Source organism: Balaenoptera physalus (assembly GCF_965194825.1).
Source record: "Balaenoptera physalus genome assembly, chromosome: 11".
NCBI lineage: Eukaryota > Metazoa > Chordata > Mammalia > Artiodactyla > Balaenopteridae > Balaenoptera > Balaenoptera physalus.
Window position 1 is genome coordinate 39,672,628 of NC_138896.1, and position 16,334 is coordinate 39,688,961.

General features: G+C 41.5%; 1 long non-coding RNA gene across 2 annotated transcripts in view; it reads left to right on the forward strand.

Annotated features, from left to right (window-relative positions):
- LOC309638759 overlaps window positions 1-14,471 on the forward strand; it is a 29,506-nt gene extending 15,035 nt beyond the window's left edge. For both annotated transcript variants that reach the window (XR_014251259.1, XR_014251260.1), the window contains one exon: window positions 6,150-14,471. This is a non-coding gene — a long non-coding RNA (uncharacterized lncRNA). The remainder of the gene's footprint in view (window positions 1-6,149) is intronic.
- Window positions 14,472-16,334: the final 1,863 nt, after the last annotated feature.

The window sequence follows — 16,334 nt, forward strand, 5'->3', positions numbered from 1 at the left end:
ATCTCTCTATATTTCCAGTGAGCAAACTGCAGTTCACAGAGGTTAAGTGACTTGCCCATGGCCACACAGCAGATAAAAGGCAGAGGTGGGCTTCAACCTTGGGTCCCTCCACCTATTTTGCCGCCAAAACAACATCATGTGAGGAACAATCCAAAGAGCAGCGGTTGTTGAGTCTTCAACTATTTTCAAGGACGTGAGGGAGAAGGGGGGTCAGACGTGCCCTGCATTGGGGCATTGGGAGGAACTAAGACTGAAGGATGAGCAGAAACCTTCTTCCACTCAATGCAAAAAAGACATTTTCAGCAGCCAGTTGTCTGGAGACAGCAGGCAACGTCAGGAGTAGTGATTTTCTTTGATATTGGGGGTGTTTATGCATAACCACCTGGCAGGGAGGCAAGCCAGTGGATTCAGTAGATGGTTGAATGAAGGCCCTGCTACTAACGCTGAGATTTTGGCAGATTCAAGGGCTGAGGGGCTGGGTCAAGCAGACACACCTTGGTCTCTGGTGTCCAAAAAGTCACATCATATAAAGGATTTCTCCAGGTGTCACTGGAGGTATCCCATAGTGGGTGGCCTCAGGCTAAGCTGAGAACAAACCTGGCTTGAAAGAACACTCACCTCAAGGTCAGGAGACCTGGTCCTTTGACTTCAACTTTTAGCTCTGTGCCCTTGGGCAAGTCACTTGACCTCTCTGGCCCTTGGTTTCTTCACCGGTGAAAATGAGCTTGGATCGGATCAGTTCTGTGGTCCTGAGACATAAACAGATGTTACAGGTGAACCTGGGATGACACAAACCCTCTGTGTCTAAGTGTTGGAGAAACAGAGCAGTAGAAGGCAGGCTGAGGATGACCCCATGGCAGCCTTCTGAGGAAAGGAGGTCCTCTTAATGGTGTGGGCTAAGCGGTCCTGGCTTGGAGGTCAGGACTCGGGAGCTGGGCTGGTGGCCCAAACTTGAAGTCAGCCCTTGCATTTTTATCATAGAGGAGGAGGGAGAGACGCACTCAGCAGACAAAACAAACACAGAAAGGTGAGTTGTTGGTGAAGGTGTGTGTTTTGTCTGCTGAGCTCTTTCCTGCACAGAGACCCATCAGACAGGCTCGGGGAGGCCCTGGGGAGAGAGAGGAGGGGGCACAGGCACGCAGCTCCCAAAGCGCTGTCTGTGCTTTGCAGTTAATGCCCCGACAGTCTTTGTTATTGTGAATGAGGTAGAACTCCCCCAGTGTCTGCTTTTTGAACTGAGGAAAACCTGAGTTCGAATTCCAACTCTTGCCACTCACTAGCCGGGTGATTTGGGGCAATTCACTTAACTTAGGATGTCCATTTATGACTTGTTATCCAAATGGAGGCATTTTTGAGAATGGAGGGGAAAGCTATTATTAATTATGCTGGGACAACAGCATAAACCGAGACTATCTGGGGCAAAAATGGGACACCCTGCCTGCCTTCGCCAAGGCCATTTCCACATTGAGAAAACGGCCAGTGTGATACTCACATGCATGTGCTTCACGTGGCTGGGCTGAAGCTGCAGTGAACGGACACAGCATTTAGTGGGTGCTCAGGAAGAGAAGGTTCCAGGCTGACCTTTCCCTCTTCTTGCATTCTGTGTGTCTAAAAAAAAGGCTCTGAGACGGGGCTAACTGGGGTCCCAGAGAAGCTGTGCTAGGGCCTCCTTCAAATCTGTGTGTGCTTTCCTGGAGGGCCAGTGCCCAAAGCCAGCTAGGACTTGGGCCTCCCTTTGGGATCTGTTTGCCTTTTCATCAACACAGACACAGGGTTTTTCTTGGCTAGGCCCCTCTGCTCACAGCTCAGGGATTGTACCTTGAAGCATTCAGTCCCAAGTGATATGAATCAGGATCTACCAGGAAGTTTGTTTTCCAAGGCCTTAGTCAACATGTGGGTGTGGAAACACCAGCCAATTTCAATGTAGAGTCAACTCCTTTTTAAATAGGGACTTTCACATTAGTCAGACTTTTCAAAACAACATAATGTTTAAACAAAATTCCATTTCCACCTTTCCATCACCAGCAGCAGTTGCTGAAGATATTTCTGTTCCAAACAGAGGCTTCCCCAACCCACGTCTTAGCTGGTTCCCTTACTGTGTCAGAGCCTGGGCTATGATGTCACGTGCTGGGGGTGTGAAATCACTCTTACTTGGGCCTCAGTTTCCCCTTCTGGCTCTTCACGTGGACTCGGACTGCTTCGGCCAGTGTCTTCTTTTGCTTCATTCTGATTCTTTGGTCTGTTGATTGCTTGGAATAGCAGCAATCCAGCTCACACTTTCCGAGATACCTCCCCCTTAAGCCCCGGCACAATCCCAGGAGTTCCCATATTTCAGTATGCGAAGCTCATAGCTCAGACTGCCACTGAGGTACTGCCGTTGAGGTACCAGGATTTGGCATGAAATACTTTCAGCAGAGACTCATGGGTCCCAAATGTGGTCACCCTGAGCAGGCTCAGACTTTCACCTTACCGAAACCTGAAGGTTGGCTGGGTACACACACACACCTGGCATCTTCCCACGGGCCTGGGCCCCCGTCAGTGTCTACTTTGATCCCTTCCATCCTGGCTCCTACATTCCCAGGGCCTGTGCTGTGTCACATCCCCATGGAGCTCTCTTTGCTGGTTTGGCAAATCAGGCAAAGTCTGAGAACTCCTCAACCTGTTGGTTGTGTACTCCAGAGCTCTACTAAGTGTAACACGCAGTATTTCACTTCATGAGCAATGCTCTAGCTTGTGTTCAGAACTTGGGCCTCATGTAAGTAGCCGAGCAACCCCTCTGTGCCTCAATTTTGTCACCTGTAGAATGGGGATGATAACAGTAGCTCCTCCCTCACTGAATTGGTGTGAGAGCTCAGTGAGCTCATGAGTATAAAGTGCTCAGAGCCTGACATTTAGCAAGTGCTCCATTGCCATTGGCCATTGTTACGATAAATCTTCACCACCACCCTAGGAGAGGGGGACTCTGTTTATCCCCATGGGCAGATGAGGAACTGAGATTTGGAAAGGTTAAGTAAGTTGCCCAAGCCGTGTGTTAGAAAGACGGGCAATAAGCATGCTTTGGGAAGTCTGGGGCCCTGCTCTCTGTGACATGAGAGTCCGGGTTAAATCCCAATTCAGTTGCTTTTGCATATATTTAGAGAGACCAATGTGTCAGGCCCTGTGCCAGGAGCCAGGGAGCCAGCGGGTAGCTCCACCCGGTGTTCAGCCCAACCTGTGCGGGCCAGCTCTGGACTAGGCACAGTTAATCTCCAGCCATCCCCCCTGGCTTCACCTGGCTCATTAAAAACAGACACATTATGAGTTTACTTAGCATCTGCAGAGAGTGTCTTTCATCTTCAAAGGCTTGCCGAAGCACCAACCAATTAATCCTTACAACACCCTCATCTCGTGGACAAATATTTATCCTCACTTCATACCCAGGAAAACTAAGGCATAGAGAGGAGAACAGAAGGGGCAGGAGGAGGAAGAGTGAGTGACAGAGCTAAGCAGAGAATTCCGGAGCCCCAGACCCTGCTGACTGCCCAGTCCATCTGGGGGCTGCAGGGAAATTCTTCCCATAATATCCTTTTTTTTTTTTAAATGGAAGCAGAACCTTTTGCAAGTTCAGAAGATTTAGATTTCTTTAATAGTAACCTCCAGGAAATACATTAAAAACATATTCTATCCGTTACAAATCTTAATGTCACCAGCCAGGGATGAGGGAATTAATGCCGGGCCCAAAAATACATATAGTCAGCAACTTCAGGGCAAGGGCAGAGACGATTTATAGAGTGAGAGGTCTGTATGTCTGGAGCAGGCAGGCCGAGCTCAGTGGCGAAATTGAAACAGGGCTGTTTTCAGATGGGGCTGAGGTGGGGGGAGGCTGCTGAAGGCGGCTTTGATTCAATCATTGTTCCCCATTTCTTCTCAATCAATGTAAAAAAATTTTTTTTAATGCTATAAAGGCCAGGTTCAGATCTGTCATGAGAAAACTGCTTTCATTAACATAAGCTCCTGTTAAGGGCCCTTTAAAAGAATCAACCCCTCCCCCCTCCCCCCTCCCCCTGCCCGCCAAGTGCCCCCACCAGAACAATCCCAGCCCTGATCATCTCCCCTGTCTACCTGGGTCAAACAAAGGGGGAATCCAAGCAGTGGTGCAGCTGGAGAATCTATGCAATGAAGACAAAACGTATGTGTAATTAATGTGGTTTTACTTCCGTTAGCAGAGGGTATTTTTCTTTACCTTTATATTGTAAAATAAAATACAGTTATAGAAAACCACACTAAAAAAAGGTGTAGCTTAGTAAACTGGGATAAGGGAAACAGCGCAGGTCTTTTAAATTGTTTTCATTTTTGGACTCAGCGCTCCATTTTGCCGAACTTGAGTCTAATACAACCTTGGAAAAGTTTTGAATCTCAGGGGTATTATTGCACTCATTTTAGGAAGGATAGTGACCTAAAGAACTATGTAGAGCACTCAGCTGTTAGTTTAGGGCCGCCACATTCCCAGCCACGTGCTTGCTGCTCAGAGAAAGGGTATTAAAGGACTCAGCACTAGGAGCTGAAGCCCACAGCAGAGATGGACTTGGGTCCCCAGCGTGTTCCCTCTGCCTGCCTCTCTTGTGGAAAACCACACAGCATCGCCTAGGGCTGAGCGAGTTAATGGGCAGGTCTCTGTGCCCTTTTCTTCTGGAGGAAAGGTTGAGAAGGCATTGCATCACGCCCCCTCCCTTTACAGGGGAGGAAACTGAGGCCACAGGTCTGATCTGAGGTCAGTAGTAGCAGAGCCAGGACCGAGAGCTGGGTTGGAAGACTCCCTGTCCGGTGCTCCTCTGCCCCATGCCTGTGCTGCTTTTTCCGTGATACACCTTGTTGGGTCAATAGCTACTTGTCAGGAACTGGTAACCAACCAGCACTTTCTAACCAGCCCGAGTACTCAGTAGGATGACTGACCACCCTAGTTTGCCCGGGGTTGGGGGTGGGGATTCCAGTGCTAACCCTGGGACGGTCCCAGGCACACGGGGCCAGCTGGTCACCCTGTGGGCTGTGTCCATGTCACTGGCACCCAATCACCTTGACTAGTTGGTGGGCATTCAACCCGTGGGGGCGAATCAAAAGTCAGAGAGGAGGATGGGGTTTCTTATGCCGAATGAGTTGAGTTGGAGTACAATTATCCATATTATTGAGATTTTTAAACAGTTACTGAAGGAAACGTAGGGGTTTGTCCTGAATTATAATAGCTAACACTTTGAGCGTGCTTTATAACTTTAATGCACTTTCACACTCCAAATCTTAATTATCTGGGCCCTTCAGGCAAGGATGTCTGATTAAAATCATTTTTATGAAGTAGGAGACTGAGCTGGCCCAGCGACCTAGGCTGGCACACCTAGCTATGAGTGATGGAGCTTAAGAAGCACCACCCCCTTCTCTGACCCTTGGCTGATGCTCTTCACCACTCCCTCTCTGGTCAGGAATGCTGGCTGGAGGCCAGATCTTGAGTTCTCTCTCTATTTAATTGTTGGGAAGCGGGAAGCCAGAAACTGGGGGTTTCTAAATTCAATTCCAAGGATCTTGGATTAACACCAAAATAATTCCCGTACTGTAGACTTGCTATTGGAAAAGAACCTTAGTGGGGCCAAAGAATGAGCTTGGTTTGATCAAGAGAAGCTATTTGTTTACCTTTACCCTCCACTGAAAGCCGAGTTCCAGTATTAAGGCTCTCCCTCTCCAAATGCCATTCAAACAGCCCCCAGCCACGGACACCGCTTTCCACTGATGCTGGAGCAGGAGACTCTACACTTCTGAAATTAGAGCTGGAAGTGAAGTGCTTAGCTGAGCTTTGTCTTTCAATGCCTTTCTTCTCTCTGGGGTTTTAACTGCTTTTTCTGGCCTCAGGGAATCCCTTGGAAGTTAATAAAACTTACTACATCAAAGGGCTCTACAACCATTACTCTATTAAAACCTCACAGCACTCCTGCAGCAGGTAAGCATTATTAACCCCATTTTACAGATGGGGAAACTGAGGTTAATTGGTTTGCCTCCAGCTACTGAGGAAATGAGTGTCCCAGCTGGCTTGAGAACTGGGTGGTTTGTTCAGATCACCCAGGGGTGGTTGTTTCTAATGAAATCCGTTTTTCAAAGCACCTTGACTGGATTTCTTTTTCCTTCAGGAAAACTGATTCCTCACTGGCTGCACTGAGGATGAGGAATTTCTCCAAAGCTGGCTAGTCCGAAAGCAACAGCTCCTGCCTTCCACCAGGAGAGGTGCCATAAAAATAGATGAAAGCTAAGAGCTCAGTGCAGTAATTTAGGAAACAATTTGGGCCTTTCAGAAATTAATGTTATTTAAAGATGCAGATTCATCCACCCCAGGGGCCTCCTGGGAGTGCTTCCCGAACCATTTGGTTCAATCAGCTCATTTTCTTTCCCTTAATCCTCCTGGCTCTCCTGTGTGTATGTACAGGGAAAGTTTCTGGGGAACTCGCAGCATGAATAAAAAGCAAAGACCTTTCTCTTTCACCAGCCACCTCTCCTCTTTTCCAAACAGCATTAAATTCCTAATCCTGTTTATTCTTAGTGGGGGTATAAAATTCATGTTCCAACAGACAATGAGGAGATCTGTGGAGGCCTCCACCCCAGGGCTCATGTCCTCTCAGTTTGGGTCCAGCCAAGATGGTTGGGGTGTCTTTACCCCATTCTCTGAGAAGACCTACAAAACCTGGTAGTGTTTGGGAATAAATTTGTCCAGGCCTGCTGAAGGAAGAAGCCAAAAAAAATTTTCTTTGTGGAGAGTGGCATGTCTGGTTAAAGCTATCCATGAACCACAGGGAAGATTTCAAAGGCTCAGGTAAGTGTTTTCAAAAGGAGGGTTTCAGCACAGTCCCAACTGTATGAGTCCCCGCTTCTTGCTGTTCGAGTCCAATTATAATCCACAAAGGCAGGATGCTGTGTTTACATAAATAATTACCAGATTTCGGATAGCCAGACGTGTTGCAGCACACAGAAGGCAAGCCCATAAATTACATTTGGGGAATTAAGGGTCAGATTGATCTTATCTCTCTAAATCCGGCCAGATTCCGGCAAGCTAAAGGCACATTCGGTTGACTGAGCCTTGGGAGGCATGGGCCCCAGAAACTAGTGATCATGAGGATGGCGCTACCCATCCCCCCCAACACCTCCCTTTTCTGCTTCTCCCTGCTTCAGTTTGCTGGCTGGCTCTGAGAGCCAGGGGTTGGCAGAAAGAACTGTCCCAACTTGCTCTTTGCCCAACCTGCAAGGGAGGAAGGCAGGAGAGGGGTGTAGGCATCTCACTTCTATCCTCTTTTTCCTCCTGGACCACACAGGATCTCACTTCTGAAATAACGGCAACGATGTAGGAGTAGTGATAGGAAACATCAAAGCAATGAGAGTTATAGAACAGGGCTTCTGCTGGAGATTTCCCTCCTGCACAGGCCAAACCTCTGTGTTTTCATTCATTCAACAGAAATGCATTCAGCACCTACTGCATCCCCAGTGCCATGCACAGTGCAATGGTGGAGGGCTCATGCTCTGGAGCCACAACTCTTGATTTGAATCCTGGCTCTGCCGGCCACCGCGGGCAAGTGACCTAACTCTCCTGGCCTCAGCTTGTTTATCTAGAAAGTGACATAATGATAGCACCACTCCCTAAGAGTGAGGTGAGGGTTAATTAAATCATTCATAAAGAGCTCTTTGAACAGGGCTTGCACATAGTATGTTGGTTACTGCTATTATTATTATTATGACTCTGCTAAGCACATGTGAGCCTCTGTTCTGAAAGTGGTTACAAGCTGGCTGAGACAGAATTCCCACATAAACACAAAGGTTATGACAAGGCAGTATGGTTGATTAGGTACCAAGTGAATGGAAAAGACAATTAAGTTCTAGGGAGCAGGCAGAAGGGCGAGATTGCTGTGGTGGAAGAAGGCTTCACAGAAGAAGGAAGGCTTAAGCTGTGCTTGAAGGATGTGCAAGATTTGGCTGGGCCACAGAGGGAATAACAGATGTAGGGAGAGCTTGAGGTGGGGGCTGGAGGTAGAGCCCCAAGAATCCACAAGACTTAAGCTAGAAGTTAGAGTGTTATGCAAGTCTGATGCTTCTAAGAGTATAAGCCAAACCTCTTCAATTAAGATTTCCAAATCCAAATGTTAGCCTCTCTTATAGAGAAAGAAATATTGATTTGTGTTAACTTCATCTGACAAAACAATGTTACACAGGGAGATCAGCTCGGTGCTTTGTGACCACCTAGAGGGGTGGGATGGGGAGGGTGGGAGGGAGGGAGATGCAAGAGGGAAGAGATATGGGAACATATGTATATGTATAACTGATTCACTTTGTTATAAAGCAGAAACTAACACACCATCGTAAAGCAATTATACTTCAATAAAGATGTTTAAAAAAAAAACAAAAAAAAAACAATGTTACAAAGTGGGGCAACAGAGTGCATTGTGAAGAGACCAGAAGAGGCATGGATGAATAGAGCCTCAATTTATAATATGGGGGGTTAGGTATGTTGATAGAGGTGTTATTGAAACAAAGTAATATTGTTTGGTGAATTAGAAAGTATTCTGCCCAAAAAGTGTTCTATTCATTCAATCATTCTTTAAATATCGAGTGCTTACTATATGCCAAGCATTCAGGGAGACTCTGGTAGTGACAATAAATATAGTTTTTGCTCTTGATGTATTGACCTCATATTTTTCATTTTCTGTAAGTTAGAAAACAATTTAAAATAAATAAATAAAAGCAGGTACATGTGAAGCAAGCATTTCAGAAACATTTCTGTATAGTGTGTTTCTAAAAAAATTTTAGTCTGCCTCTGTGCAATTTCATAAATTAATTTGGTCTTCATTTGTAAGAATTACAATAATTTATTATTGAACATTTAAAAAATTAACCCAGTCATTGACAATTGAATTTCTGAAAAACTTTTGCTTGGATATCATTACTTACAAAGATGAATTAATTCAAGAAGCATTCAGTGAATGAACCAACCATGTGCCCAACACTGTTCTACCTGCAACAAACGATAAGAAAGGATTTGAAGGGAAAGAAGGACTTTCACTTCCAGCCAAAGAGCAACAGGGACTGAATATACTCTCTCCCATGAAACAATCAAAAAGACAGACAAACAGACAAAATATATGAAACAATGGTTTTCAAACCATTTCAGGCAATGAAGGACAGTTACTGAGAAAGGAAAACAAACAAGGTAAGTAAGCCCTACAATTGCCCAAGCTTTCTGCCTTATGAGGGTTTCCAGGCTGTAGCACAGGGAGAGAAAACCCAGGCAGAGCTCAGCCAATTCTCTGAGAGCTGCAGAGGTCTGGAGGTCTGCAGAAGGTCTCCCTCAAGTATTCAGCATGATTGACCCATGAGTTTGAGGAAACTATCCCAGGCAGGGGAAAGAAGATCTGAAAAGATTAGAGAAGATGAGAGGTGTTCACTCAGAGCTGGGAACAGGGTCTTATCACCACCAGCCAGACTGGAAAACTTCATAAATCATGGGGCATTAGGTAGAATACTCAAAAGGGTATTGCCTCTGTAATGGGGAATAATTAGCCCTATCTTAAACATGGCTCTGGTCCTACCTGACAATTCTCAAAAGTAAGACCAAAAGGATCAAACTGTGTCCAAGTAACCTAGCTCCCATACAAATCTCAAGAATATTTACAGAAATACCAAAATATCCAGCACCCAACAATGTAAAATTCACAATGTCTGGCATGTAAACAAAGATTATCAGACATGCAAAATGTGACCCATAATGAGGAGGAAAATAAATCAATCAAAACTGACCCAGAACAGCACAGATATTATAATTAGCAGCCATTATAACTGTACTCCATTTGTTCAAAAAGATGTGTGTTATGAAAAAGATTTAAACCAAACTTTTCAAGATGAAAACTACATGAGTGAGATGAAAACCACACTGGTTAAGATTAATAGCAGATTAGACATTGCAGAAGAAAATTTTAGTGAACAGGAAGACATAACGATAGAAACTATTCAAAATTAAGCATACAGGGGAAAAAAAAGTTTAAAAACTGAAAAGAGCATCCATGCACTATTAGACAACTTCAAGCAGCCTAATATATATAATTGGAGTCCCTGAAAATGATGCTGGAGGACAGAAAATTCACTTGAAGAAGTAATGACCAAAATTTTTCTAAATTTGATGAAAACTATAAACTCACAGATCCAAGAAGCTCAACGAGCCCCACGTACAATACCAAAAATCCTGAAAGAGAACTACACCAACTCACATTTGATCCAAACTCTCAAAACCTGGGATAAAAAAGAGCATCATTGAAGCAGCCAGAGAAAAAAAAGACACATTATATGGAGAAAAACAAATATAAGGATAGCTGCAGATTTCTCACTGGAAACAGTACAAGTGAGAAGACAGTGGAGCAAAATATTTTAAATCCTGAAAGAAAACAAACAAAAAAAACCTCTCAATCTAAATCCTATACCCAGAAAAAAAAAAATCTTCAAAAATGGAGGTATTGGAAATTCCCTGGTGGTCCAGTGGTTAGGACTCTGTACTGTCACTGCCAAAGATGAGGGTTCAATCCCTAGTCTGGGAAATAAGATCCCACAAGACACGTGGTGCAGCCAAAAAGAAAAAAAAAAGGTACTATACAGATCTTTTCAGACATACAAAAACTGAAAGAATTCACCACCAGCAGAAGTGTACTCTAAGAAATGTTAAAGGAAGTCCTTCAGGCAGAAGGAAAATGATACCAGACGGAAACATGGATCTACCCAAAGGAATGAAGAGCACTGGAAAAGTTAACCACATGGGTAAATACGTGTTTTATTTTAACCTTGTATGTCTCTTTCAAAGATAACTGACTTTGGGACTTCCCTGGTGGTCCAGTGGGTAAGACGCCGCACTCCCAATGCAGGGGGCCCAGGTTCGACCCCTGGTTGGGGAACTAGATCCCACATGCATGCTTGCAACTAGGAGTCTGCACGTGGCAACTAAGAAGTCCGCATGCCGCACTAGAAAAAAAAAAAAAAAGATCCCGCATGCTGCAGCGAAGCTCCCACATGCAGCAACTAAGACCTGGCCCAGGCAAAATAAATAAATAAATATTTTTTAAAAAGATAACTGACTGCTTAAACAAAAATTATGATGTATTGTGTGGTTTATTTCACATGTGTAAGTGAAAAGTGTGACAATAAAAGCTTAAAGGCCAAGAGGGGGGAAATGGACATATTCTATAGTGAGGTTCTTATGCTATATGTGAAGTGGTATAATATCAATTAAAGGCAGGCTGTGTTAAGATGTAAATACCATAAACCTCAAAGCAACCACTACAATAACAAAACAAAGAATTATAGCTACTAAGCCAACAAAGGAAATAAAATGGAATCATAAAAAATACTCAATTAATCCAAAAGAACACATAAAAAGAGAAAAAAGGAAACAAAGAAAGAAATGGAACAAATGTAAAACAAATAGCAAAATGGTAGACAAACTTAACCATATCAATAATCACATTAAAAATAAATGGTCTAACAAATGAACCTATCTATGAAACAGAAACAGAATCAGGGACATAGAGAATAGACTGGTGGTTGCCAAGGGGGAGGGGAGTGGGAGAGGGTTGGATTGGGAGTTCAGGATTAGCAGATGCAAACTATTATATGTAGGATGAATAAACAACAAGGTCCTACTATATAGCACAGGGAACTATATTCAATGTCCTGTGAAGAACCATAATGGAAAAGAATATGAAAAAGAATATATATAGGTATAACTGAGTCACTTTGCTGTACAGCAGTAATTAACAACATTGTAATTCAACTATACGTCAATAAAAAATAAATTAAAAAAAAAGGAAATGGTCTATACTGTATGATTTCACTTATATGAGGTAAATAGAGTAGCCAAACACATCAAACAGAAAGTAGAATGGTGGTTGCTGGGGGATGGGGGAGGGAGAAATGAGGAGTTATTGTTTATGGGTATAGAGTTTCAGTTTTGCAAGATGAAAAAGTCCTAGAGATTGTTTGCACAACAGTGTGAATATACTTAACACTACTAAACTGTATACTTAGAATGGTTAAGATGGTAATTTTTATGTTATGTATATTTTATCATAATTAAAACCAAACCAAACCAAACAAAAAAATTCACATAATTCTTTGAGCTTACAAAAAAATAAATGGTCTAACTGCTCTAATTAGAAGGCAGAGATTGTTAGATTGGATAAAAAAGCAAGATCAAATTATATGGTGCTTATAAGAAATACACTTTATTTTTTCAGTTTTATATATATATATATGCACTCTTTATTTTTTTATATTCTTTTCCATTGTGGTTTATCATAGGATATTGAATATACTTCTCTGTGCTACACAGTAGGACCTTTTTGTTTATCCATTTTATATATAAAAGCTTACATCTGCTAACCCTAACCTCCCACTGCATCCCTCCCCCAACCCCCTCCCCCTTGGCAACCACCAGTCTGTTCTCTATGTCCGTGATTCTGTTTCTGTTTCATAGATAAGTTCATTTGTGTCATATTTTATATTCCCTGTATGTGGTATCATGGTATTTGTCTTTCTCTTTCTGACTTACTTCACTTAGTATGATAATATCTAGTTGCATCCACGTTGCTGCAAATGGCATTATTTTGTTCGTTTTTATGGCTGAGTAGTATTCCATCATGTATATGTACCACATCTTCTTTATCTATTCATCTGTCGATGGACATTTAGGTTGTTTCCATGTCTTGGCTATTGTGAATAGTGCTACTATGAATATAGGGGTGCATGTATCTTTTTGAATTATAGTTTTGACTGGATATATGCCCAGGAGTAGGATTGCTGGGTCATATGCTAATTTTATTTTTAGTTTTCTGAGGAACCTCCATACTGTTTTCCACAGTGGCTGCACCAACTTACATTCCCATCAACAGTGTAGGAGGCTTCCCTTTTCTCCACATCATAAGAAATACACTTTAAGTATAAAAACACAGATATGTCAGAAAGTAAAATGGTGTAAAAAGATATATCATGCTAACACTAATCAAAAGAAAAGATGGACCTGGGGATGTGATGTACATCACAGTGACCATACTTAATAATAATACTGAATTGTATATTTGAAAGTTGCTGAGAGAGTAGATCTTAAAAGTTCTCACCACAAGAAAGAAAATTTGTGATGAATGTTAACTAGACTTATTGTGGTGATCATTTTCAATATATATGTATATCAAATCAATATGTTGTATGCCTGAAACTAATATAATGTTATATGTCAATTATATCTCAAGAAAGATGGCTATGTCTTGGAAAGATGTCTATGATATATTATTAGATTAAAAATAGTTGTGAAACAAACAAACAAAGAAACATGTAGTGGCTCTATGAACGTCAGACAAAGTAAATTTCAGAGCAAAGAATGTTTCCAGGTATAAAGAAGATCATTTTATAATCATAAAGTGGGCAATTCATCAAGATGACTTAATTCTAAAAGTTTATGCACCTAATAACAGAGCTTCAAAATATGTGAAGCAAAAACTGATAGAACTGCAAGGAGAAATAGACAAATCACAATTATAATAGGAGATTTCAGTGCTCTCTCTTATTAACTGATATACAAGTAGGGAGAAAATAATCAAGGGTATAGAAGACAAACACCATCAATCAACTTGACCTAACTGACATTTATAGAACACTCTATCCAACAACAGTAGAATGTACATTCTTTTCAAATGCACATGGAACATTTACCAAAATAGGCCATATTCTGGATTACAAAGTAAGTCTCAATAAACTTTAAAAATTCAAGTCATAAAAAATTTGTCCTCTCATCACAATGGAATTAAATTAGAAGTTAATAACAGAAAGATTCTGGGAAAAATCTCCAAATATTTGGGAACTTGATAACACAATTCTAAATAACCAAGGGTCAAATAAAAAATACAAAAGGGAAACTAGAATGTATTTTGAATGGAATGAAAATGAAAACCCAACATATCAAAATTTGTGGGCTGCTACTAATTTGGTACTAAAAAGGTCTCAAATCAATCATCTCAGCTTCCACCTTAAGGAACTAGAAAAAGAAGAGCAAATGAAACCCAAAATAAGCAGAAGAAAGGAAATAGTAAAGATCAGAGCAGAAATTAATGAAATAAAATACAGCAAAACAATGAAGAAAAATGAAGCCAGAAGGTAGTTCTTTGAGAAGATCAATAATATTGATAAATATTTAGCCATGTTAGATCAGGAAAAAAGAGAGGAGACACAAATTACCAATATCAGTAATGAGAGAGGTGACCTCACTACAGATTTTATAGGTAAAAAGAGATAATAAGGGAATATTATGAACAACTTTGCCTATGTCAACAATGAACAATAAATTAGACAACTTATATGCAACAGCCAAATTCCTAAGACAAACTACCAAAACTCACTTAATGAGAATAGGTAACCTGAATAGCCCAGTATCTTTTTTTTTTTAATTAATTAATTTATTTTTATTTATTTTTGGCTGTGTTGGGTCTTCGTTGCTGCATGTGGGCTTTCTCTAGTTGCGGTGAGCAGGGGCTACTCTTCGTTGTGGTGCGTGGGCTTCTCATTGCAGTGGCTTCTCTTGTTGTGGAGCATGGGCTCTAGGCGCATGGGCTTCAGTAGTTGTGGCTCACGGGCTCAGTAGTTGTGGCTCACGGGCTCTAGAGCGCAGGCTTAGTAGTTGTGGCGCATGGGTTTAGTTGCTCTGCGGCATGTGGGATCTTCCCGGACCAGGGCTCGAACCTGTGTCCCCTGCATTGGCAGGCGGATTCTTAACCACTGTGCCACCAGGGAAGTCCCCAGTATCTGCTAAAGAAATTGAATTTGCAACTTAAAACCTTCCCCCAAAGAAAACTCCAGGCCTAGATGGCTTCACTGGTAAATTCTGCAAATATTTAAAGGAGAAAAAATACCAATTATATACAAACTCAGAAAACTGAAGAGGAGAAAAACTTCCCAAGTCATTCTGAAGCCAGTATTACCCTGATACTAAAACCATACAAACAAATTTATAAGAAAATAGAACTACAGACCAATATTCCTTGTGAACGTAGATGCAAAATTTCCAAACAAGATTTTAGCAAATAAGATCAATATATAAAGAGACAAAATACATCATGACCAAGTGAGATTTATTCCAGGAAGGCAAGGTTGACTTAACATTTGAAAATCAATATAATTCATGTTATTAACAAAGTAAGAAAGAAAAAACATATGATCATCTTAATAGATACAGAAAACAATTTTGACAAAAATACAGCATCCATTCCAGGTTAAAAACTCTAAGCAAACTAGGAAATTCCTCAACCTGATAAAGAGCATCTGTGAAAAACCTACAGCTAACATCATACTTAATGGTGAAACTTAATGCTTTCCCTCCAAGATGAGGAGCAAGACAGGGATACCTCCTCTCACCACTTCTATTCAACATTGTACTAAAGGTTTTAGCCAGTGCAATAAGGCAAGAAAAAAACAGGCATCCATATTGGAAAGGAAGAAGTAAAACTCTTTATTCAAGACAACATGACAGCAAAAGCACGATCCATAAAGAAATATTGATCAACCAGACTTAATGAAAATGAAAATTTCTGCTATATGAAAGACACTGTTAGGAGAATGAAAGTCACAGAGTGGGAGAAAAATATTTGCAAAGCATATAACTGATAAAGGAGTTGTATGCGGAATATGTAAAGAACTCATACAACTCAACAATAAGAAAACAACCCAATTTTTAAAGTAAGCAAGAGATGTGAGCAGACACTTCACCAGAGGAGGAATCTGAATGACAAATAAGCACAAAAAAAGTTGCTCAGCGTTGTTAGTCATCAAGAAGATGCAAATTAAAACCACAGTGAGAAACCACTACACCCTTACCAGAATGGCTTAACAGAAAAAAAGAAAAGAAAAGAAAAGAAAAGATTGACAATACCAAGTATTAGTAAGGATGTGGAACAACTGAAACTTTTGTATACTGCTGGTAGAAATGTAAAATGAGACAACCACTTGGGAGAAATGTTTGGCAGTTTCTTATAAAATTAAACAAACTTACCATATTATCTAGCAATTCCACTCCTAGGTGTTTACCCAAGAAAAATTAAAACATATGTCCACAAAAGGACACTAGAATATTTATAGGAGATTTGTTCACAAAGTCAAGAGCTAGAAATAACCCAAATATCCACCAACAGATACATGGATAAAAAACTGTAGTATATTCATAGAATGGACTAATACTCTACAATAAAAAGGAAAAAACTGATAAATGCCACAAAAATGGATGAATCACACAGACATTATGCTGAGTCATA